Here is a 26454-nt window from a genome sequence, read left to right as displayed (position 1 = left end):
TCCTGGATCACTTGGCACTGCTGATGGCCTTCTACTGGGTCGGGAGAGGAAAGAAAAGTACTATGATGGCAAATGACTCCTCCCTCACCCTTCCATCTCCATGTGAGTATCCCAAGAGGACAATGGACTCCTGTGGTATCAGAAGGGTTAGCCAATCATTAAAGCTGATAACTAGAAGTCAGACCTGGGGTCTAGTCCCAGTTCTACAAAGGACTTGCTGTGTACTTCAGACTTTCAAGGTGTTGGTTTATCCTATAAAATAGGAATATATATTTATTTTATGAAGGGATGGAGTTACATGTTAATTTATCAATGTTATCTATAACACCACCACATCCTTATAAAGCAACTTTCCTTTGAATATCTCACAAGTGTTTTGCAGAAGTTAGGTGATATTCTCATTTTACAGATCAGTAAGCTAAGTCAATGAGAGATGAAGTGCTATGTCTAATGTCACATAGCAAATCACTGGCAAAGGTGAGAATAAAAATCCAGGTCTAATCCCCAGTTCCTTACTCTAACCACTATACACCACTACAGTCTGCAGCATCTGTAAAGTGCTTTGAGATCATAGGGTGAAAGGTGCTATCTACATGTAAAGTATTATTAAGTTTGATTTTTTTCCCCAGTTGCAGAGTGCCACTCACTCACTAAAGGCAGCAGCACCAATGGTTAACTCTACTACATTCTACCTAAATATTATTTGCACCATGAGGCAGATTGTTAAAATCTTCTTTATGGGGGAGTGGATGTCTCAGTGATCGTGGTAATGGGATATAGACCCTTTAATCTCTAGAGAAAGAGTCTAAATTCAGCCCAAGTGAGTGTGACCAAAAGTTGTTTGAGATCCAGCTGTTTAGAAGCATGAGTGAAACGAGTATGGTGAGATCTATACAAGTCCCAGGAGACAAGCATCCACATCACAAAAACCAATATCACAATTGTCACTAACTGCCTCCCCTGTTGGCAGTCTCAGAAGAGAGGACAATTCAACAGTCATGTAGACTGAACGATCTCCTTGCAGCGCTCTACAGGCTGCCTCTAAAGGGTACCGTTGATAAATTGGGGATTATTGCAGTAGCACTGCCTGTACTCTACCTGCTCTGAAGATCAATAAAATTCCAATCTCCATGGCTGTCAATCTGATGCCTTTTATGAATACTGAATTCACATGCACAAAAAAGAATGCTCTTCGTAGGTTCTGAAACACCTTATGCACCACCATATCCTCCTTGCAACTGAATAACAAGAATAATTTCATACTTGGCAATTTGATGCCTCTGTTCTGATGGAAGTTGAGAAGACCAGATTATGCTTCATGCTTTCAAGCAGGAACAGACACAGAAAAAAACACGCAAGTTTCAAGGAACATTTCCTTTATTAAGAAAGAATCTATTGGCCAGCTGTTAAAAGGGAATGTCAGGTGTCCACTTCATAAAGTTTTTGGACGTATGACAAGAGAAAAAGTAGGTACTTTAGGTAGAAAATGAGATGCTGCCCTGACAACCAAACAGAAAAAGGTGGGAAATTGCTCCCTAATAAAACATGCAGCTAGCCCATATGCCCAGCTGGATACAGAGTAACTGAGAATACAACTTTCAGTGTCATGAAACATTATTTATTTTCTGAAGGCAAACTGTAAAGAACATTGAAGAACAAATTAAGGTTCCTGAAAGTAACAGGGAAGGAACATCATCTCCAATGTTGCTTGCCACTCAATTGCCCTTACTACAGCTAAATGATTTCTCAGAGACCAAAAATTCTTTAATATTACCAATGACAGCAATTTGCACCAGGAAGCTGGCAGTGTTAATCACTAGCCACTTACACAGTTCCAAGAAACAGCTTTTTGCAGATGATTTGGCAAAGTTGTTAGAGGATGATCTGATCCAAAGAGACAACAGAAGCTAGTCCAATAGTTCTAAGAACTCTGGTTCTAGAACAGGGGTCGGCAACCTTTCAGAAGTGGTGTGCCGAGTCTTCATTTATTCACTCTGATTTAAGGTTTCGTGTGCCAGTAATACATTTAACGTTTTTAGAAGGTCTCTTTCTACAAATCTATAATATATAACTAAACTATTGTTGTATGTAAAGTAAATAAGGTTTTTAAAATGTTTAAGAAGCTTCATTTCAAATTACATTAAAATGCAGGGGCCCCCCCGGACTGGTGGCCAGGACCCAGGGAGTGTGAGTGCCACTGAAAATCAGTTCGCGTGCCACCTTCGGCACACGTGCCATAGGTTGTCTAGCCCTGTTCTAGAAGAACAGAAGTATCTATACCAGGAGAGACATCATATGCAAATATAACCAAAGAACTACCTCCACTACTGCTAAGCTAATATAGTGCTCCTCCCAGACATGGGAAGAAGAACTGGAGCCAAATTAGATATATTCTTATGTTACATTTCTTAGGACATACATAGGCTGATTTTCTTCTCGCCATCAGGCAGGTTGTTTGTTTTGGCTGCTCCCCTGAATCTGGCCAGGACCCACCAGTAATCTTGGTGGAATGGCACTGTTAGTACTACCACGATTTTTATATAAATAATATCCAAGGTGTCCTCTGGTAGAAATTGACATGAGAGTAACAATGCACCATTACATGGTGCTTATTAAAATACCTCCAAATAAACAGTAGCATAAAGAGGGGGAAACATACTTAAAAAGAAAAAACATAACCCCTATGTACAAAAAGAATGGCTAGGTATTTGTAAAGTGCCCATTACCAGTCGCCAGTCACAGCTAAGCTCTGATGTACATCACAATATATAAGATACGCAGCATACACTGGAGGAGAAAAACTTTACATATACTTTTATTTTTAAGACGTTAATAGCATAAATGGCAAAGAAAATAGATATGTGCTTCTCTACTTCCTACTAAAGCCATACTGTGTAAAGTAAACCAGACAGCTTTCTTCACACAAAAATATCAGAGAGGGGGAGGAAGAACAGTGAGGTGCTCATTTTTCACATTAGAAATTCAGATCTTGTCTCCTCTCTTATTTTCCTGGAAGACACTGAACTGGAGAATGAGTATAACCACAACACCACAAGTACAAAGAAAGAAAAACTTGAGCAACTGAGAGGGGAAGGGGCTCGTTTAAAACTCTTGGTTTGCTTGCTTTTGTTAACACCTGTATAACTAAAACATTTGAGACACACTTGGGAGAAAAATTCCCACTCCAGCTGTCTGGCCCTCTAAGAAATCTCCCAGCAAAACCAGGGAAGTTAAGACATGCTATTCCTAAGAGAAAACAAATTTTTTAAAAAATATTTCAGACTTTCTTCATAAAACAGGAAAAATAAAAAGGCATATACCCATTATTTACCAGGCAGCCAACTTTAATATTGCATCATAACCGCAGTTTATTTGCAGTAAATATTATAGATTTTGTTTTTTATAAGTGAGAGGCTTTTACTGCAACCAAAATGTAATAAGATGCAGCAAAACTAAGCATGTTTAAATTAGTACAGATTTGAAATCCCTTTTACTTAAAGGCTCCATGGAAAAAAGTTTCTTTCACATGATACAGTTATTTTGAAGAACACCTTTCTAGGAGGCCTGTAAAATATACAACATGAGCGACTGAGAGGTTCCTGAATGGTAGGCATAAAAACAAATTATACACCAGAGAGACAAGTATGTTTTCTGTAGAAAAGAGGATTTCATACCTTGCCTGTATTCATCAGACAGAGAGAACTCCCTCCCGCTGAAGTAAGCAAGCTGACTACACCATGCCACAAGCAGATGTGTAGTTCATGTAAAACTTCAAACTGACAGACTAATGTGAGTGGAATGCTAAACTACTTAGAATTATGTATATTGTGTTAGTGTCAGAAAGCCCCAATTGGGACTGGGCCCCACTGTGCTGGCCATTGTGCAAACAAAGGGATCAACATGCTCCCTGCCCCGAACATCTTACAATCGAATTTGAAACAAAATGCAACAAGTGAGGGCTAAAAACAAAAGCAGGAAAGGTGGAAAGGGTAAAAAAAAAAAAAAAATCATCCGGTTACAGAAGTCGCTACTGAAAAGCATGATGGGTCTAGATCATTTAAAATCTTTTTGTTTTAATTTAAATATAAATTGTCATCTCCACCAGATGTACAAGCTAACCAATCATCTGCTGGCTGACTTAGCTGGCTGCCTACTTCAGTCAGACTAATATTTCAGTGAGGTCATAATACATTTTATTTCTCAACAGGGCAAAACAAATTCAGTCTTGTTATTAAGTTAGGCGCCATACTACAGTGACAGGATCAACCAAATAAGCATCTATTGTTTGAAACTAACCCAGGAAAAGGATTATAAACAGAGGTTGCAGGGTAGACTCCCTCACCAGCCCACAACTTCCCAGTTCTAGGGCTATTCCTTCCATTGTGTTCTCCCACCAGAAATGCTGGCATGACAACTGGTGAGTCTCAGACAACAATGCAATTATGGATTCATACACCCACAGCTGGTAACAGTGTTCAGAGGTGGTGTATAGCTCACCTTGGATGCCAGGAGATTTGTTAAAAAATAAACCAAAAACAAACAACAACAATCATATGCAAGGGGAAAAAAAACTGAACCAGCAGATGCCCCTCACCTCAAAACCAAAAAATAAGCTGACAGATAGAATCAAAACTCAAACACCACCTCAATGCCACAAATACCAGCCCTTATCACATCCCTCCCTTCCGAAAAGCCTGGATAAACAGATGGGCCTTGCAACATAGAGTGAAAGTCAACAAATGTAGGCTATTTCAAACCATGGAGGGTAGTGTCAGTTCCAAAGTTGAGAGCCCCACACAGAAACAGCTTGCTGACTTTTACACCCCCAGGTTCTGACCGGAGCGTCTCCACTGAATGCAGATGTGGCAGTATAGTACAAGGCAAAAGAATTCTCACAAAGAGGTAGGTCCTAAGCCATTCAGGGCTTTTAAGGGCTGATCTACACACAGGTTTTGTACTGTTTTCACTATATCAGTTTAGAAAGTGTTATAGTTCAGTAGTACAGCCCCTAAGGTGGACACAGCTATACTAGTATAAAGGTGCGTAATTAGCATAGTCTATACAGAAATAACTACATGTAGACCAGCTTTAAGTCAAAACCAAAACCTTAACGTTCACTAACAACAATTAGGGTGGAACCTACAGCAGAAGAATGAGCAAGGAAATAGTCACAAGGGTGATGTGAGATGACTGGGGAAAGGTTCACCTCCACCTGCTCTCAGCAGTCCATATAGCTAGGTTCCTGAATTATAGAGCTGACTATCCTTTGCGAACCACGGCCACTGGGAGCTGCGGGCAGCCGTGCCTGCAGACGGTCAATGTAAACAAACTGTCTCGCGACCCACCAGCAGATTACCCTGACAGGCCACGTGCGCGGGCCGCAGGTTGCCCACCACTGGTGTAAGGCCATTAAATGTCTGCTGCTACCAGGAAATGTCACTTTCAGCAACATACAGGGAACAGTGGATAGAACTGCAGCAAGGGGGTTCCCAAACTGCAGTGGGGCATTGCATACCCCTATTTTGACACCAGACCACCTTACACCACAGAGTACAACAACAGAAAGGGCTACTTTTCTATAGTTATGTAAATGCTAGTGGGCCATCACAGATGCCTCACTGATAACAACGTAGGCTGGTCAGGGAAGGTGCCTGATGCTTGCATCTCTAAGAACACAGGACTTTCCAAAAAGCTGCAAGCCAGGACTTTCTTTCCTGACCAGCGGATTACTCCTAGCGATGTTGAACTGCCAATAATGATTCTGGAGAACCCAGCCTACCCCTTGCTTTGCTGGCTCATGAAGCCATACACTGGCCACCTCGACAGCACCAAGGAAAGATTCAACTCCTGGCTCAGCAAGTGCAGAATGTCAGCTGAATGTGCTTTTGGTAGATTGTTCGCATTGTTTACTCACTAGACCAGATCTCAGTGAGAAAAATACCTAATGGTTATAGCTGCATGTTGTGTACTGCATGTATCTGTGAAGTGAAGGGGGAAAAGCTCCCACCAGGATGCAAAGGCGAGGTTGAGCGACACTCTGCTGAATGTGAACAGCCGGACACAAGGTCTATTAGATAAGCCAACTGCGGAGATGTGCAGCTGAGGGAGGCTTTAAAAGAGCATTTTAACAGTCAGCCACAACGGAGCTCTCTGTTGCTTTCATAAAAGAGTGTCCATCTTGTGTACATTAGATTATATATAGGGTAGGTCTTGGCCTCCCACTATGTATTCTTTAATGGTTAGAGTGAATTAATAAAGATACTCTGACTTTCCACAAATAGAACTTTATTGTATGCAAAGCAGCAGTTAAAATTAAAGTGCAAACAAAAAGACATGAGGTTAATTTTTTTTTTACTAGTACTGTTAAGAGGGTGAATCACAGTTTATGATCCCAAATGAAAAAGGAAGTAAACAGTCATCACGTATGTCCCTGTATATTCACCACTGTGGCATCTAGTTTTCACAGGTTAGTATACCAGCAGAAGCAATTTTTTCCTGGTATAACTAGTCTACACTAGGGTTTTGCCAATATAGAAATACTCTTACCAAAAAAAAAAAAAAAAAAATCACAACTCTAACTGACAGTACTATACTGGCTGAATGTCTAGTGTAGACCAGTCCTCAGCGTGTCCACATAGGGATGTATATTGGTATAACTACCTGTATGACCAATAAATCTTGCCCAAGTCAACAAAGGCTTATACCAGTACAGTTCATTCCTCTTTCCTTACAGGAATAAAATATTCCAATATAAGCACCTTTGCAGTGCTATAACTGCATCCACACTAGGGGGTTATAGTTGTACACACACTCTTCAGTCTTACATACACTAGAATTTCTCACTCATGGCTATCACCGATGCAGTTGTACTGGTGGTGCAAGCACTAATACAGACCAGCTGCTGTTATTTAACTACCATAAGAAATAAAGCAGTTGAAATGTCAGGAGCCAGTCTACACTAGCACTGCCATTGGCAGAGCTGCACTAGCAGTAAGCCACAGTGGGAAATTTTAAGAAAAGAAGTCTAGTGGACACAGCCTCTCATGCTAATTAGAACACCATGAAAGGTTAACTATTAGTAAATAGTAAAATACTCTTAAGAATATACACTAGATTCACTACATTTTGTTTTAGTATCTTATTGTCTTTAGAATCTCATAGATGTTCATGGTGCTCCACTAAGTATCTGAAAAATCCACTTGCCTACTTTCCAGAGGCAAGTATAAAACCTTCTCCGGCTTCATGCTTCAGGGTTTAAACCAATCTTTGACCATTAGGGATTAGAATGAAACCTTCATAGGGAGCAGATTATCCCACATCTGTTCAATGCAGGGTTCCTTACATCTTGCTCTGAAGCATGGTCCGGCCACCGTTAGAGATAAAATACTGGACTAGATGAACCACAGGTCTGATCCCATATGGCAATTCCTAAGGTGGGTTCTAAGACTTCAATTTATGCCAAAATTAATCGTCCTTTTACCAAAAAAAAAAAAAAAAAAAAAAAGGGGGTGGGGGGAGTCTTCTATCCTTTACAATAGTGAAATGTCAACTTATGCAGGGATATCTTCCTGAATCTGCACACTGACAGTTCCAGTACCTACAGCCCCCTGCATAGTTTTTTTCCCAAGCAGCAACAGAATGTAATGAACAAGACTGTGGTCAGTTTCAACAAAGCTAATTAGAAGCCTTTGGGAAGCAGTACCGCTGATAAGAATCAGGTCCATTTCTGAGACATAGCTTCTTCCTCTTCCAGCAGCCAGAGGACTGGCAGTTCTAGCCTGCTAAGATATTTCCCTGGTAAAAATCCTCTCTCTCTCCCCCTTTTTAACAACTACGAGTAGGAATGGAGGCTAGCGTTCTTGACAGGGCATTGTCCATGAACCACATTAGTACTCCCTCTCCATCTTTCCTACCAGCCTCTAACTACTAGGTATCTCAAAATTTTCAAGGCTTGCTTTAAGTGAATCTGTTTTAATGTCGAATTCCCACAAGCAGCTTAATCTACGGGTTTGTCTACACTAGGAATTTTTGCATAAATGCAGCTACAGTGCTGCAACCTCTGCCATACAGATACACTGCACCAGTGCAATTTAACATATGCATACCAATACAACATATTTACATTGCTAGCGGGTTACACTAGTGAAGCAACACCAGTGCAAAATTACCTAACATACACAAGCCTTAAATTAGATCTAATACAGCAATAGGTGACTGACAAAGGTTGGGGGAAGAGGTATGGGAAGATAAGGGTTACAGTAGCTGGAGATCATGTGATGAGCTTATTGTTATGCATTTATCTTGTGTTTTACTTAACATATTAAAATGTACACAGCTATCTTGTCTACGTGGACTTGGCCAACCATGTTATAAATGGATTCCAAAACCATGCTTGCATCAGGTCACTACTACCAAGGCCAAAGCACAGTTCTGGTACACCTTTAACATCATTCAGTCCCATCAAAAGCATGGATGATTCACCAATGATTTTAACTGTCATTAAACTCAGTTGCTTTCCAGCACAGACAGAGACTGAGAGACCAAAGCATATACCTCACACCAACAAGACAGTACAAAAGCAACACGTATTTGTAGGATTGGAGGAAAAGCCAGTGACATTCAAATCTCAATCGAGTAATATCCCCTACCCACAACCTCCTTTCTCAGATTGGTTTATGTTTCTCTGAGGGAGGAAGCTCAAAGTAGGAGTTAATGTCAGTGACAACTGCAAGCCAGTCTAATAGTGAAGAGAAAGCCTGTTGCACTAGCCCCTGAGACCCAACTTCAGAAGCCCCAGTAATGACTGGTTTCCCAGGGGAAGAGATACCGCACCTCTCACTGTACTCCAATGGCACTTTTGTGAAACAGCATTAGAACAAACTCCACAAAAAACCGTCCTCCTGATCTCTTGGGCTTGAGGGTGGAATAGTCAACAATTAAGAGAGGACAGAAGAGAGAGATCAGCATTATATTCTGAGAAAGGGGAGGGAACACAGTGATAAGCCAACATGCCTAATACTGTGTAAACGTAGATCCCTACTAGGCACTCTAATGCAATTAGACTCTTGCGGAGTAGGCTAACAGCCCCTGGTTTCCTGTTGCCATAGAATGGCACTATGCCAGGGAAGAAGGGTTTACGGATGCTGAGAAGAACTGATCTCAACTACTTCCCTGCTGTAAGACCCCAGCCCTTCTTCTTTCCATCCTCATCATGTGCTCCACTTTCCCATGCTACTGCTTCCCATCCCTTCAAGTCTGCAACCAGCAGGAGTTAGGGTGGGTTACATCAGGAGACCAGGCTGGGGAGTGAGCAAGAAATGTTATAGGAACCAACATGGAAGAGTGGGAAGGCTGATTCAGCAGCAGAAAGAGGTAGGCTGGTCCCAGTGGCCCATCTGCCCCTTGAGAGAGTTGTGCCTTCTGATGCTCGGCCAACGGAGGCAGGCTACTAAAGGCAGGGGGTTTTAAATGTAGTTGAGGTAAGGGAGAGACTGAAGACTATTTTACTCACTGAGGTGGTGAGTTAAACCTCCCCCAGCCTACATGAGTACTGGGCATCCCCCATTCCCACTTTTCATTTTTGTTACCGATTTTCACCCATTTTTAAAATTTTAGAATCAACACTGAAATTCCCAGTCATTTTTAAACAAAATAAAAACCCAATATGAAGGGCCTTGAGTATAACACACACTGATGTTCAGTCTCAAACTGAACTGTAGGTAAACTCTTGAATCCATATAAGACAGCCAGAAGACTTTTTAAATGTGGTTTAACATCACAGATGTACTGCTAAAGCGTAATTAAATTCACAGAAACTATTCACATGTATTCCACTAGAAAACTACCCTAAAATACGATTTAACTTATCTCATATGTTCTTTAAATGTAGATGTTTTATGGAACTGTGAACGGGGTGGGTGGAACACCTCACCCTGCACATTATGGCTTACTATAACAAAAATATCTTCATGGCTGTAGATAGTTATAGCCAGTGTCAGTGGAAAGTCACAGCCATAGAAAAACTGCAAGTGTCCTAACTTTAGATCTTTTTGATTTTTGCTTCCTTCCTCAGAATCTAAACTTCCATTTTATTTTAAAAAGTAAAATACAATTCAGTTTCTAGTTTTTTTCTAGTTTTTTCTCTTGTAGAAGATAGTATTCAACATCTAAAATTATGTGCTGATGCCCTATTAACCCAACCCCTTATAAAACTGCCTACAGCCAAACAATACCAGAGGCAAAATTCTGAACTACTGCCCATTCACATGAATGAAGCGTCACTTTCAGTGACTAGTTGGGCCCATCTATCTATTTTAGGGGTTTTCTATACATGAAAATTATTCCAGATTAAGGGTATGCACCACTCTTAAAACACTGTAACTCCACTGCTGTAGCGCTTCAGTGTAGACACTGCTTTCTCCGATGGGAGGGTTTCTCCCATCAGTGGAGGTAATCCACCCCCGTGAAAATCGGTGGCTAGGTGGATAGAATTCTTCTGTCAACCTAGCGCTGTCTACACAGAGGTTTAGGTCAGTATAGTTACATCTCAAAAGTTATGGATTTTTCACACCCCTGAGAGTGATGTACGTGGTGAAACTGATGTAAGTTTCAAGTGTAGACCAGGCCTACGGTAGGAAGTAAACTGAAAGCAGAACAAGAATTTCAGAATAACTCTATCTGTGGATGCTCTATTCTGGACTAAGAGTGCTTTTTTCCTGTTTTAGAAACCAAACCTAACTATCCTACCTCTAAACACCAACATGTTTGAGCATTAGAAATCTAAGCCCCCATCTACACAATAAATTGTACTGTTTTAACTAGATTTGTTTTTTAAATCAATATAAGTTAAAGATAAGTTAAATCAGTGGCAAAAAGCTAAAGCAATGTAAGTATAAATCTATTTAAGTGTGCCCACACAGGAGTTTACACCAGTTTAAATCAATGTTTCAAACGATTTTAGTTAAACAAATGCAGCATATGTGTGTAGACAAAAACAACCACAGACTAGGCCATTTTCAAAGTACTTTTACAGTGGCTGTGATGTCACTTCTTCTGGCAAAGAAACCAGGAATTATGAAACTCAGATTCCTCAGGAACTCACACAACAAATAACTACTTCAAATTCTGCTAAATTACTAGAAGCCCTCAACTGCTAACCCATGGCAACAAAATCATTCTTTCAGATATTGATTATCAACTCCTCTCCCCCCCCTCCAAAAAAAAAAAAAGATGCTCTAGGAAACCTCCTTAGGGTCACCCAACGTGTTGAGCTGCTTAGACAGACTATAAGCATCTTGAGACAGGGACAGCATCTTCCTCTGTGTGTTACTGTGCTCTGCACTGTATGTCAGTACATAAATAAGAAGAATATCATATAGCTGTTTAAAATGGTGATTGCACTTTTAAACAGATCTACACTCTTTCCCTAAAAAATGCACTTCGACTCTAATTCTATGTCCTTATACTCCCAATAGCATTTTCACAGGGTGAACTGTTTTTGCTTACTAGCCCTTCACAATATAACATCCCCATCACTTTGCCTGAGCAAGAGGAGGTTAGTGCTTCTATTCCCTTTTATCCTTGGGATTTTTCCATTTTGTTTCCTAGTCTCGCCTCCTCTTAAAATCACAATGGAGAATGTGCACTCTTTTTTAAAACTCCTTCTACAAACTTTGAAAGAAGTGCTTTAGAGCACCCCTTTCTATTCAGTTATCTTTTCAGTCACTTAAACCTGGTAGCAAATGACCAGTGGGTGACAAATTGTATCCACCAGGAGTTCTCCCTACACCAAGTCAATTCAGGAGTGAGAATAATTTGGTCACTAGTGTAGACAGTGCCAATCCATTTTCAATACCCATAATGGGTGTTAAATGGCTTTGAATAGACTTGCAGGTAAGCCATCAACCATGGTTGATTGAGGCCATGAGTTATTTGTAACTGAAGTCTGCTGTCACCCATAGAGGATTTTTCTAGTACAGACAGGAGCTTGCAGGCTTGTGAAATGAAAGAACAAGTCTAGAGTTAAACATGGGTTCCCCACTTTGCTAGGTTGTCTTATGGAGTCATGGAGATAATATCATGATGCTTAATAACACACTGCTATATGAAATATGAGGCTAGACATAGCCCTTATATTTTGGGGGATGGGATCAAGAACCACAATGTTCTATCTTAAATAGCTGAACAAAGATCTTTTGCTTCTAATATGGGCCTGAATATACCAATATGCATGCCTATGTGATTCTAAAATAAACATCTAGAAAAAAAATAGTCTAAGTATACTTGACTGGCCATCAACATACATTTCAAGAAAAAAAAATATGACATTTGCCATTGTTAAGTTTGACATAAATCTATCCAAATGGCCATTTTTCTTTAATAAAATAGCTGGTTTCCATTGTTTGCTAAACACACAACAGAAATATTCTCCAAGTGAACTGTACTGTCCATTTGGTTGGCTTAGGAGCAGTAATCTGCTTGGAGTGGATAGAGTGATACTACACCTTTCCTATGACAAAAGAGTCACTACAACATGAAGCTTTAAAGGTAGAAAAAAATAGACTGCAATTAGAAAGTAATCAAACAAATATGGGAATGCACGCGTGCAGACTACACACATTTTGTCAATCGTGGAACTAAACTTACTATACAGCAATGATCTATCTGTACAGTCTTTAAAACAAATGCTTTATATTATCTACTGTTGTCCAAAATATACATTACAGGAAATGCAGTATTAGGAGACATTTGACAAATGACCTTACATTACAAAACTGTAACCAGCAGTGTTATATTTCAAATAATACTTATTAATTCTAAAAAGTTAGCTGTGTTTTACAACTTCTGTTTAAAATATTTTATTCAAGTAAAAACGTTGGGGAATTATAGCAAAGACAAAGATGAAAGTTCTATAAATGGGTACAGGAGAGTAAATAGCTTTTAAAGGAAATTCTTCAAGTTAGCTTACGATGGAATTTAAAGGGAGGGTGTGACGTGAGATACACCATTTCAACAGTTCAGTTTAGGATTTAAATAACCATAGGTATACATAATTCTGACCCCAACATCTGGCCCTCAACATGTGCCATTTAATTTTAGCTTCTCTGATAATGACCTGTCTATAGACCCTTCACATTAGACTCTTATTTTAACCAACAAGCTACATATATTTAAACAGAACTTTCCGAATTAATCTCTCCTTACTGAGACAGCCAGAACATGAAAGAAAAATTCACTCTCTCAAGTTCAGATATCAAGATAGGATTCAAATGTATCTCCATTTTGGTGTCAATACATACCAAGAAGAAGGGTTCTAAAACCAGGGGCAAACACACTAGCATAAACTAGGACAATGTTGTGAACAATCTAACATGAAGGCTCAATCAGTTGTTAGTTATTTTGTCCTTGGCCATAAGTAACAAAAGCTACAAAACAACAAAAGTTACAAAACAGTTAACAGGAACAACTGGAATCAAGATGCAACCTCAAATTTGTTTTGGAGAAATATTTGAAATCACATATATTGGAATAGGATGGGTTATTCTGTAATCATGAACTATGTAAACAAATCCACATCCCCAGTACCAAAATATCCTGATTTTCCATTGCTTTGATAATGTCTTCACTATTACAATGTACTACACACTAGAGCTATTCTTCAGACATTTTAGCCTCTGAACTACAGTATTCAACAAGATGTACTACTGCACATTAGAAATGGCATTTTGAAGCATTTCTTTTTAAACAGTCCAAGACTACAACCTTTATGCAAATACATAAAACAAGGAGAATGTGATATATTCACTATAAATAGCATTAATACTAACCAATCAATGAAATTCAAACCTGAAGGTAACATCTCATTAATCTGTCCTTTATGGAGAAATTGCTATAAATACTCTAGAAATGTGGTCATCAAAGGTGAAGGTCACAATTTGTTCAACTAGTTAAAGCAACTGCTATTTAACCAACTCATTCACTAAAATGCCACCTAATCAAATACTCCATACCATGATAAACAGGAGATACAAGCACAATAAATACTAGCTCTCTGCTAGGAAAATAAACAGAATAAGAATCTCAAACCTAATCATATTTTTTTCATATTCAGTAAGATATTTAAATCTTGACACTTGACAACACAGTTCTAATTCTATTCTTTTTCATTTCTTGTACCGCACCTACCACTATGCTATCTGAGTGCCTGTAATATGTAATGCACCTACTGTATTTTTTACTGTTATAAGGTTGAATCCTAACATTTCCAACAACGTTTGCAGCAAATCAGGTTAGAAGACATCTCTAAATAACTACTGCAAGAACCAAAAGCAACACTGACACAGAGGTTTCAGAAATCTAGATCCAACTAAACATTTTGATTTGACAAATTAAAATGTTTGGAAAAATGTTACTTTACAGATGGGTACAGTCACTAACACAGACACAGCTGAAGGGAAGCAATAAGAGGTCTTTATATAGGTCACTTTCGCCTAAATCCCATATCTGCACTGACAAAATGGTATTTACACTAAAAACTCACCACTCACGGAGGAGCAAGTCTCCAGTATAGAATAGGATTCCTGGAATAAAAGAGCTATTTAAACAAACAAAGCACCTGACTGCATCTGAGGAAATACAGAACATTACCCCTCATGCGAAGAGGGAAGAGAGAAATATACACATAAGAACTGATTAGCATTTACCAGGCAATCCATCACATCCACAAAACCATCTAGTATATAGAAAAATAATAGCCATATCCAGCCTCCTCACAGCCCTGGGCCTCTCTCAGGGCCACAGCCCTGTCTCCAGCAGCAACGGTTACAGACAGATCGAGCCCCCCCATGGCAGAGATCTGGAAAAAGGGGTGTCGGGCCAGCCCTGCTGTCGAGAAGAGCGGAGGGAAAGGAGTAACCTTTGCAAGGGAAGCGCCATTACTCCCCCTCCCGTCAGTGCACAACACACCGCCGGGGCTGGGGCTGAGGAAGGAGCCGGGACTGCTGCAGCATTGCAGTAGCGCGCAGGGGGAGGGGAGCAGGGGGGATGTTCCTCCCCCAAACGGGGTACACCTGCCCCCGGGCCGCCTGCGGCGCTGCAATGCCACGGCTCGCCCCTCCCCACCCAGCGCCCGGCCCTCGGCCCCGGCACAGGGGGCAGCTCCTGCCCCCCAGAACACCCCCCATCAGTCCGACCCCCCCGGAACACCCCCCATCAGTCCGACCCCCCCGGCTGCTGCCCCCCGGAACACCCCCCATCAGTCCGACCCCCCCCGGCTGCTGCTCCCCGGAACACCCCCCATCAGTCCGACCCCCCCCGGCTGCTGCCCCCCGGAACACCCCCCATCAGTCCGACCCCCCCCCCCCCGGCTGCTGTCCCCCAGAACACCCCCCCATCAGTGCGACCCCCCCAGCTGCTGCCCCCCAGAACACCCCCCCATCAGTCCGACCCCCTCCCGGCTGCTGCCCCCCGGAACACCCCCCATCAGTCCGACCCCCCCCCGGCTGCTGTCCCCCAGAACACCCCCCATCAGTCCGACCCCCCCCGGCTGCTGCCCCCCAGAACACCCCCCATCAGTCCGACCCCCCCCGGAACACCCCCCATCAGTCCGACCCCCTCCCGGCTGCTGCCCCCCGGAACACCCCATCAGTCCGACCCCCCCCGGCTGCTGCCCCCCAGAACACCCCCCATCAGTCCGACCCCCCCCGGAACACCCCCCATCAGTCCGACCCCCTCCCGGCTGCTGCCCCCCGGAACACCCCATCAGTCCGACCCCCCCCGGCTGCTGCCCCCCGGAACACCCCCCATCAGTCCGACCCCCCCCCCGGCTGCTGCCCCCCGGAACACCCCCCATCAGTCCGACCCCCTCCCGGCTGCTGTCCCCCGCAACACCCCCCCCCATCAGTCCGACCCCCCCCGGCTCCTGCCCCCCGGAACACCCCCCATCAGTCCGACCCCCCCGGAACACTCTCCCCCGGCTCTTGCCCCCTGCCCGCACCGGGCCCCGCCGCCCAGCCCAGGCCGCACAGCACGGGGCCCGGCCCCCCCGCCGGCAGTGACGACACCAGACGCCCCCCCGCCCTTACCCTCCGTCGGCTCGGCTCGGCTCGGCAGGCGGCCCGGGGCCCGGGCCGGGGCCGGGCGAGGCTGCCCCGGCAGCAGCCGCCGGGCTCGGCCGCTAAGATGGCAGGGGTCGGGGAGCCGAGGCCGCCTGGGCCCCGCCTGCTCGGGAGCCCCGGGCCGGGCCGCAGCGAGCGCGGGGCGGGGCCGGCCGTGCCCCCGGTGCGGAGCGGGTCCCCGGGCCGGGCCGGGCTCGGTGCCGCCTCCCTCAGCGCCTCTCCCGGGCTCCGGCTGCTCCGCGTCCGCCGCTCCGCTCCGCTCCGAGCCGCCCGCAGCCAGCGGCCCCCGCCCGCCCTCTCGCGAGACTTCGCCCCCCCGCCTCCCGGCCGCGGGAGGGGAGGCGGCTCCAGACGGGTGGGGTCCGGGTCCGGCGGGGAGAGAGGGGGGACAGCGGGCGGGGTCGCGGGAGGAGGAGGGGTGCTGGGGGGCAGGAGGGTAGAGTCCCATCGAGGGCTCAGGGTGTGGTGGGGGGCACGCGGGTGGGGTCCCGTGGGCGGCTGAAGGCGAGAGGGGGGACAGCGGGTGGGGTCCGCGGGGGGGGGCAGGATGGTAGAGTCCCATGGGGGGCTCTGGGTGTGGGTGCAGAGAAAAGGCGGGGTCCCGCGGGGGTGGGCAGTTGGGTAGAGGCCCATGGGGGGCTCATGGTGTGGGTGCGGAGAAGAGGTGAGATCCCGCAGGGGGGGACAGTTGGGTAGAGTCCCATGGGGGGCTCATGGTGTGGGTGTGGAGAAGAGGTGAGATCCCGCGGGGGGGACAGTTGGGTAGAGGCCCATGGGGGGCTCATGGTGTGGGTGCGGAGAAGAGGTGGGATCCCACGGGGGGGGCAGTTGGGTAGAGTCCCATGGGGGGCTCTGGGTGTGGGTGCGGAGAAGAGGCGGGGTCCCGTGGGGGGGCAGGAGGGTACAGTCCCATGGGGGGCTGTGGGTGTGGAGAAGAGGCGGGGTCCCGCAGGGGGGGCAGTTGGGTAGAGTCCCATGGGGGGCTCATGGTGTGGGTGCGGAGAAGAGGTGGGATCCCGCGGGGGGGGACAGTTGGGTAGAGGCCCATGAGGGGCTCAGGGTGTGGGTGTGGAGAAGAGGCGGGGTCCCATAGGGGAAGTGTAGATGTGACACTGACCTGCCTTTCTCTGGGTGCTGCCCAGGTGAGAGGTAAAAATCCTGAGCCCCGCTGGCATGTCCAGGACCCAGCTCCCCGGCCCAGGCCATTGCAGAATAGCCACTGCCCTGTATCTAGGTCAGAGGAGAACCAGAGGCTAAGTGGCCTGAGCACATGACCTCTGGAATTCAAATCCTGCCTCTAGTGCCTTTGTGAACTTGGGTAGGTCACTGCATGTCTCTGCCTCAGTTTCACCATCTGTAAAATGGGGGATAATACTTACCTCACATTGGTGCTCTGTGAGGATTAATTAAAAATCACATATTGTAGACGCATACATTTCTTTTCCTATAGACTAATACCAGAGGAATTTAAATATCTCACTTTTCCTCATGCATATTGTTTAATTGCTCTCTTTGTTTCTTTCTCTCTCTCAGATTGCGCAATGGAAATCATTGAGGTCAGTTTCACTTATGCTTATAGTCTATTTCCCTTTCAGAGTCATGGGGGCAAGCTTTAGGGGAAGGTTTGAAAACAGTTATTTACACTGACATTTCAATGGCAAATTAATGGAAACAGTTCTATTGGACTTTGGGTTTGGAAAAGTTTGTTTTTACCAAATATAAACGTTGAGTCGTATGTGAGATGACTGTGTCCCCTACAGTTTGTAAAGTGCTCAATACATATTAAATAATAGCATGAAGATAGTTTGAGGCACCTTGGCTATGAAATTGGAATATGTTGCAGACCAAACATTGTTGATAATGCTAACAAAAGAAAATCAAAGCAAAACCACAACTTCCTGTGAGACTCCCTGTAAACTAACTTGTACTTGATACCTAACAGGGGACACTGTTCAACAGGCACTGAGGATAACCCCTAGTTACCTGAGTTTCCTAGGCTTTTCTTGATAGCCATCAAATAACAGCAATAATCAGAAATATGTGGGCATGAGTACATACTGTTTTCCAAAGTAAATATTTAGAGTGCTCAAGGAAGCAACATCTATATTTTTATCAGGTAGTATTTAATCTTGAGTAAAAACCCTGGGGGTGGGAATAGGAATAGTGGTTATCTGGAATTAATGTGCCAGATCTTCAGCTGGTGCAAATCAGCAAAGCTGCAGAGTTACACTGACATACACTATGTGAGAGTCTGACCCCATATTCTTTGATTCCCATCAGGAAAATCAGGGCATGTATAGATGACTATCAAAACTTGCATCCGAAGAAGTGGGCTGTAGTCCACGAACGCTTATGCTCTAATAAATTTGTTAGTCTCTAAGGTGCCACAAGTACTCCTGTTCTTCTATCAAAACTTGGTTACTGTCATCACTGCATCATCGCCAGCATATGTTGTTATAAGCGTTGGGATAGGCAAACTGAAGGTTAATTTGATCAACCCAGCCTTGAAGCTGCCAGCCATTCCAGAGAGTTTGGATGTCACACATCTGCCAAAGATGTTTGTAGCACATCACCTGACGCGTTAATCCATTCTAATGACACAAAAGCAAAGCCATCCACATTCCAAGCAGCCAGATCTAAAGCATGGATTTTGTTTCTTATATTGCTCAGTCTTATATTGCTCAGAGCATAGGAGGGTATGTTTTGGGAATGTTAAAAACAACTTAGAAATGATAAATGCTCTTATTGCAAGTGTTACAATAGTAATATTTAGCATTTGTGTAGAGCGTTATCTGTTCAAAGCACTGTATGGGTTTTAACTAATTAATTCTCACAACATCCCTAGGAGGTAGGTGTTACTATGCACATTTCACCAATGAGGAAACTGAGACCGTGTGGGGAAAGGATTTGCCCAGGGCCACACTGACACAGTGGTAGAGTCAGGATTAGAAATCAGGATCTCCTGACTTCCAGCGCTGTGCTCATTCCTGCAGACTGCATTGCCTTTAAAATTCATAACAAGGAGGGCAAAATTCTTATCTGGTGCAGCTGATAAGGATCTGCTGTGGCTGCTTTAACAGGTCATGGCATGTAATAAGCCACAGCATAACCTGTGGACACAAAAGTCATTACAAACTGTGACTTTCTATGTCCGCTGTTAAACCAAACATGAAATAAATGTACACTTAGGCTTCCTCTTGTTGCCTGCATTTGCTTGTGCTCCCCTTTCAGATGGTCCTATCAGGCCATGTTACATTGGTTTAGTTTAATTTGGTAATTTACTGATGCAAGCTAATCTGATCTAAGAAAGAGTTAAACCAGTTTGTTTGCCTACATTAAGGACTTGTGCTAGTTTAACTAGATCAATTTAAAATCAATTTAGTTACACTAGTGTAACTTTTCTAGTATAGTCAAGGCCATTAAGAACACACATCAGCACTGCACAATTGTTTAGGACAGGAAGTAGAGAAGAATACCGTGTTCCAGGGAAAGGGTAGCGGGAATTTATTCAAGACACATTATAATGACCCGAAGTGGGAATTTGGCCAGGATATGGGTGTTTTGTAGCAGTGCCATAGGTTCTTTAGTGACTTCAAACCATGGTGAGCTTGCTTTTATGTCTCAGCACAAAGACAGCACCTCCAGCAGTACATCACCCCCTAGTGAACCACAGTGGGGCACTGATTCAGAACTGACTCAGGAGAAATGGGGCCTACATTCTATAGTAATTGGTGTTCTATAAATACTTGTGGTAGATTAGAGAGGTAAAATTAAGATTAGATTGAGTGCTGGCTGCTAGAGGCACAGCATTGCAGACTGCTAAATCTAGCTCTTCCTTGGAGGCCTCCCATCCAGGTACTATCTCAGTCTGACCCTTTGTAACAAATTAAATCAATACCAATATTAAAATACATCCAAAAGCATGAATCAAAGAAACTTAGCTATTATAAATTGCTGTTATGACCTGCCACTTTCACTGATTTTTTTAAGGGAAATTATCAGCATAAAAAACAGCACGCAGAAGGGCCTAAACAATTAGCCAATAAAGTGCTGCTTCAAATCCTGTCAGGGGACTGACATTTTAAACTTTATTCTCTTATTTACTGTATATTGATTAGAAACTAACTTTCACCCGTTCATTATCTGTTAATAAAAGCGTCCCTGGAGGTGGGCACTTTTGTTTGCTTAGCCATGACCAACTGTGAAATGCAGAGAATCAGGAATTGTTTGGCTTTTACTAGCCCATGAAACCTGCCATCATTCCCCACAATTCAGTTGAGGCCCTAATTATGGGTTACAAGGTTATACAGGAAAAACATGTTCTGGAGGGAGGTAGTCCAAGTGAACTGGCTTGTCACCTCTTTTGTGTCAACAAGAGCAAAATACGTGAGTATAACTGACATGCCACCTGTTTATTAGCTGGAATAAAGGTGTCATGTCAGACTGTATCCCTGTGTCAATCAGGTATGCGGTAATTCCAAGAAATGAAGTGACACTTGACCCCATTACACATATACTTCCTGCATTAGCCATACCAATAACACTACTTTCCCTTTCCCTTGTGCCTTTCGTCCAATGGGTTTGTCTCACACACAATAATTACAAAAATTAGTTAAGCTCTGTGAGAGGGGAAGGTATTATTATCCATGTCACAAAGAGGGAAACTGAGGCACAGAGAGGGAAAATGGCTTACACAGAGTCACACAGTAAGTCAGTGTCAGAGGGATGAATTGAACCCAGGCTTCCTGTCTTCCTGTTCTAACCACTAGGTTTACTGAACATTACTAAACAAAACTGGGAAAGAGCTGGACGGTATGACTCAACAGCTTTCCCTTCCAGAGTGACTGCTCTGTTCTTGTGTAACTGCGAATCAGCCAATGTGCCATTGTAGCCTGTGGCAGCCAGGATCAATCAGGATCTCAGCAGAGAAGTGTGTTGCTTTGAGAGCTCTTCCCAGGTTTGTTTTCTGAAATATTTTCAAAATTTGCCGAACTAAATGTTGGTTCTTGCCAATTTTGTATTTTTCCCGTATGACACACACCCTGCTTTGGAGGCTGCCATTAGTCCACTTCCCAGGCTGTGTCTGCACTACAAACTTTTGCTGAACCAAGTTACATTGGCATAAAGTCACCGCGGTGTGGCTCCTTGTGTCAGCACTCTGCGTGCTCACTAGGAGTGCGTGTGTCGATGCACAGGGTGGCGCACCGTGAGCAGATACCCCAGTGTGCAACCTCCCACTATCTAGCGCACTGAATTTTGGGAAGATTTGGCAATGCATGGTGGGTCAGAAATGAGTCACGCAGGAGTGACGGGGAGCAAGGATCAACTTCCCAGCATGCCAGTGTCTACATCCCGTAACGTAGTCTACACCCCATAATTTTCACGCCTTTTTAAAAAATCCCATGAACCCGGGTATCCCTCCTCGATGTTTGCCATCTCTGACAGAAGCATGGAGCTTGCACAGCTCTGCACTGTTGTCATAAGCACTGCAAGCGCAGGATGCACGATACTTCAGTATTTGCAGAGCCCCAAGAAGCACCAAATCAGCAGAGAACGTGATGATTTCTTGGAGGACAGATTGCTGTGGAACCTAGGGAGAACCACAATGCAGGCTTGGGATGATGAAAGTGGCTGCAGAACTTTCGGATGCACAAGGCCACATCCCTGGATCTGTGTGCTGAGGTTGCCCTAGTCTTCCAGTGCAGGGACAACGGCTGCACTCACAGTGGAGAAGTGAGTGGTGATTGCACTATGGAAACTTGCAACGCCGGACTGCTACTGGTCAGTGGAAAATCATTTTGAAGTTGGAAAATCCATTGTGGGATCATGCAAGTGTGCAGGGCCATGAATTGTCTCCTGCTACACAGGACTGTGTGACTATTGGCAATGTGCAGGACATAGTGGATGAATTTGTAGTAATGGGGTTCCCGAACTGTGCTGGAGCAATAGACAGCATGCATATCCCTATTTTGGCACAAAACCACCATGCCACAGAGTACATCAACAGAAAAGCCTGCTTTCCTATGGTTATGCAAGTGCTGGTGGATCATCGACATCAGCGCTGGCTGCTCAGGGAAGGTGCATGATGCTTGCATCTTTAAGAACACAGGACTGTTCAGAAAGCTACAAGCAGGGACTTTCTTTCCCAACTAGCGGATCACCATTGGTGACAGGGCCAGCTCCAGGCACTAGCTGAGCAAGCTCGTGCTTGGGGCAGCAGATTCTACGGGGCAGCATTCCGCCCAATCCTAGGGTGTCACGGCCGCTTTTTTTGTTTTTGTTTTGTTCGCCGATCCGGCCGCCTTGAAGGGGGCGGAGGAGGGGAGCCCTGCTGGGAGTGGGCTGTGCACTCCATCTGCCCCAGCCGGTGCCAGGTCTGCAGCAAGCCCGGCAGGGTAGTCCGCGTCCTTCCCTCCCCGCCAACCGGAGTGGCACGGAGCCCTCCCGGCAGGCGGTGTGGCAGTCAGGGCCACGAGGCGAGCACCCCGCTGAAGCTTTGGCCGGCCCCCTTCTCTCTCCCCCCGCTCCCTCCCCCCCCCCCGCTAGCCAGGGCACGACTGCAGTGCAGGGAGTCCCCTTGCACCCGCGCTCTGGCCGTCTTGCAGGGGGGTTTTTTCTTTCCCTGCTTTGCTGCTCCGGCCGCGCCACAGGGTTTTTTTTTTTTTTTTTTTTTGCTTTGCAGTTCTGGCTGTCCCGTTTTTTGTTTTTGCTTGGGGCGGCAAAAAAGCCAGAGCCAGCCCTGATTGGTGATGTTGAATTGCCAGTCATGATTGTGGGGGACCCAGCCTACCCCTTGCTCCCCTGGCTCATGAAGCCATACACAGGCCACCTCGACAGCATCAAGGAAAGATTCAACTCCTGGCTCAGCAGGTGCAGAATGACAGTTGAATGTGCCTTTGGTAGATTGAAGGGACGCTGCCGTTATTTACTCAAGATTGGATCTTAGTGAAAAAAATCTCAGTGGTTATGGCCGTCTGCTGGGTACTACATAATATCTGTGAAGCAAAAGGGGAAAAGTAGCTGAGGTTCCTTCCCCTGCATTGAGCTTTCCTGTGCTCAGCTGCTGGGAAGGACTGGACAGCGGTGCAGTCCCAAACAGGTCCCGGCTCATGGCATAGCTGGATCCCCCAGTCATATGTCCCCCATCCTCCTCCTCTTCCTCCTCCACGCTCTTTCTGTTCACGCCAAGGCCTGTGACTCGGGCTTCTCACAGGTATCCACAGTGGTGTGCAGGGTGGTGGTGGGGTTTCCACCAAGTATGGCATGCACCTCTGTATAAAAGCAGCAGGTCTGCAGCTTGGCACCAGATTGACTGTTCACCTCCCTGGCCTTTTGATAGGGCTGACGCAGTTCCTTCCCTTTCAGGCAGCACTGCTGGTGGCCCATCATACCCCTGCTCCTGCATCCCCCATGCAATTTGCTTGTAGACGTCCACATTTCTACAGCTGAGCCATATCTGTGCCTGCACAGCCTCTTCTCCCCACAGACCCAGGAGATCTAATATTTCCTGTCAACTCCAAGCCAGAGCACAGGAGCATGCAGCCATCGTAGTCAGCTGGGCAATTGCACACAACAGTGGAGAGCTGCTAGGTGTGCTTGCCAAGCTGGACAGTCAGGAAAAGGCATTTCAAAAATTGTCAGGGCTTTCAAAGGGAAGGGACCTTCCAGTCTCTGTTACCTTAAGCAGTGAAGTTCACAACTGTGACCAGAGCAGTCAGTGCCAGGCATTGTGGGACAGCAGATGGAGGACAGTCAGGGTCAACATAAGTAATGCAATATCTACACTCGCATTGTATCTACCACCGTCCATCAACTGTGGCTCAACACTGCTCAGGGAGGTGATGTTACTGTGTCACTGTAATGGGGTGCTGACATCCGTGGGAGACAAATTTAAGTGTAGACATGTGCACAACGAGGTTGACGCAAGGCAGCTTCTGTCGACCTAACTTTGCAGTGTAGACCAGGCATTGGTGATATTTGAACATCATCTACAACTCTCTCTGTGGGAGAACCACAATGGGTTGTAGTTTCTCAGAGATGTCTCTGCCCATATAGATTACGATATAGGGGCTGATTGGATTTCTCCCTGAGGCGATTCTTAGGCCCTGATCTTGCAAGCTGACCCATGCAGATGGACTCCTGCCCCTGTGTGGAGCCTTGCATGGGTCTGCTCTGGATCAGAATGCACGATCAGGGCCTTTGATTGAGCACTCTGTGGTTCAAGGACTGTCATCAGGAAAAACACAACACAAAAAACAGCAAACAATGTATTCCTGATTTTCTCTCTCACTTTATCCAACGTGGTCTCCATGCAAGTCCCTGGTAAACCTCTACATAGCATGACTTTCTCCACGTCACCCTCCATTGTGATCAGTCTATTTCATTGTATTTATTCTCTTACATGGAACCTATGATAATAGCTGAGTAAAACATTCACCATTTTTAGATCCATTCAATGCTGACTCAATTAACCATCATGTCTATACAAAGAGTATGGAAGTGAGTTACTGTACAGACACAGTCACTCCTCTAGCGGTGAGTTCAGTGTCTGTGGTCCCTTGACTGTCAGTAATCCCCTGCTCAGGGCTGTTTGGCCTCCCCACCCCACACTCTCACTGTATGTATACTGTTTTCCTGGGATCTCCATAAATGTCCTAGCTGGCAGTTGTATGTTAGGATGTGCCATGCTGGGATGCACCACTCATGCCATATCGCAGCCCTTCACGATGTGTTATGACAGATACAGACCAACAGTATATGTCACCCTGAGATAAATTAGATCAGATGTTAGAGATAACCGAGTGTCTGATAAACATAGTCACAGCTCAGAGTATCCCTGAATCCTCTTTGAAAAACAAAAGAAAACACTTTGGACTGGGAGCAATCATGGTGAGAGGCCAGCCAAATCTGTGTCCACTCAGACCTGTGATCAGTGCTGAAGAGGCACTCGCTGAGCTGGGATGGATGGGGAGGGACATTGCTGGAGAGGCCTTTACCCTGCAGCAGGGCTGAGAAAAGATGGAGCAAATGGTAAGAAGCAGCACAGAAGAAGCCTTTGCCCTACAGCAGGGCACCAGGCAGATGAGCTGGCTGGATAGATGGGTGGACAGGAGCTGTTCTCCAGAGGCCTTTGGCTGAGAAGGGCCAAAGGTGACTAATGCAATGATCCTGAGAGGATATGTTACTCGCCTTAGTTATCCGACCGCCATGAGGTTTTCTTTCCCTTATAAGACAAGTCAGTAAGACAGCTCGCGTTAGCTGAGAACTAGTGGGAACGGCTGCCAGGGTGTGGAAGTGAGCGTTAGGAGGAATACATGGGCACAGAAACATTTCCTTGGCAAGTTGAACAGAACATCATTGCAAGGAGACTAAAACAGCCACTAGCAGTAATTTCTCAGAGCGCTTCCTTAACTCCCCTCTTTTCTGTACAGAACTCTTCCCAGCCATCATTTACCTGAACACCCAAGGACTGTGTTTACTGACTGGTAGTTTAGGTAATAAAGAGGAAAAGCCCCTTGTACCCTCACTAACCCCTGCATCTCTGTTTTCAATCCAGCTCAGCTTTTCTGCCCCCACTTTCACTTCCTGATCTGCCAGACTGGAGCTACAATGAACAGCTCTCCCCAACAGCCCAATCTGGATCTCCCATTTTAATGTAATTAATGCAATGTCACCTGGTTTGAAACATGCCTCTAGGAGATGAATCTCACTATGCTCTAGATAAACAAGCACCGGTACTGAAAATATGGCCCTTGCTCCTCCACAGCCCTGCACAACAAATCTGTGACACCTTGCGCTCTGCTCTTAAACGAGACCCCAGACCAGGAGTTAGACTGCATACTGATCAACAAACCTGTTGCTAGCAACCCTGGCTACTGCAGCATGACTCACCCATCAGTGCCTGTCAGTGCTTGCTGTGACCTTGCTGAAGGCTCCACCACCCACAGATCTGAGATGGGCTGTAGTGGAATGCAGAGACCCCAGACAGAAGTGAAGGACCTAGGGAGCTGAGACTGGGGGAACGTTCATCACCAACACCCCACTGAATGTAGCAACTCCGTGTCTTCACCAGATACTGCACTGGAAAGGACAGTGTCCCAGATGTTTTCAGAATCTCTTAGTACTAAACTTCCCTCCCCTTGCCTCCTATCTATTTGAAAGCATTTGTGATTACTGAAGCAGCAATACGAGAGGCTAGAGGAGAGAGCACCCAGTCAGGGCAGGACAAGCTATAGAGGTTTGAGACCCCTTTATTGTATAGGTGCAAGGAAAGGGTGTTGGTTCCTTCTTTTAACGTAGCCCTCACTGGCTGAGCAAATCTTTGCCACCAATGTTTTTC

At 45.1% G+C, this 26454-nt stretch overlaps 1 protein-coding gene across 3 annotated transcripts in view; it reads right to left on the bottom strand.

The window, feature by feature from the left end:
- The window catches only part of TAOK1 (TAO kinase 1), a 110102-nt gene extending 93873 nt beyond the window's left edge, over nt 1-16229 (bottom strand). The window contains exons 1-2 of one of the 3 annotated variants that reach the window (XM_065573485.1): nt 14703-14969; nt 14540-14579 (exon numbers count right to left, since the gene is read on the bottom strand). The gene's annotated coding sequence lies outside the window, so the exon portion shown is untranslated. Of the gene's footprint in view, nt 1-14539; nt 14580-14702; nt 15102-16082 lie in introns of those variants that run through there. The other 2 variants (XM_065573483.1, XM_065573486.1) reach the window with 2 other exon arrangements.
- Nucleotides 16230-26454: the final 10225 nt, after the last annotated feature.

Source organism: Chrysemys picta, chromosome 19 (genome assembly GCF_011386835.1).
Source record: "Chrysemys picta bellii isolate R12L10 chromosome 19, ASM1138683v2, whole genome shotgun sequence".
NCBI lineage: Eukaryota > Metazoa > Chordata > Testudines > Emydidae > Chrysemys > Chrysemys picta.
Note: the sequence above shows the minus strand (reverse complement) of the source record. Positions and strands in the feature narration are given on the sequence as shown.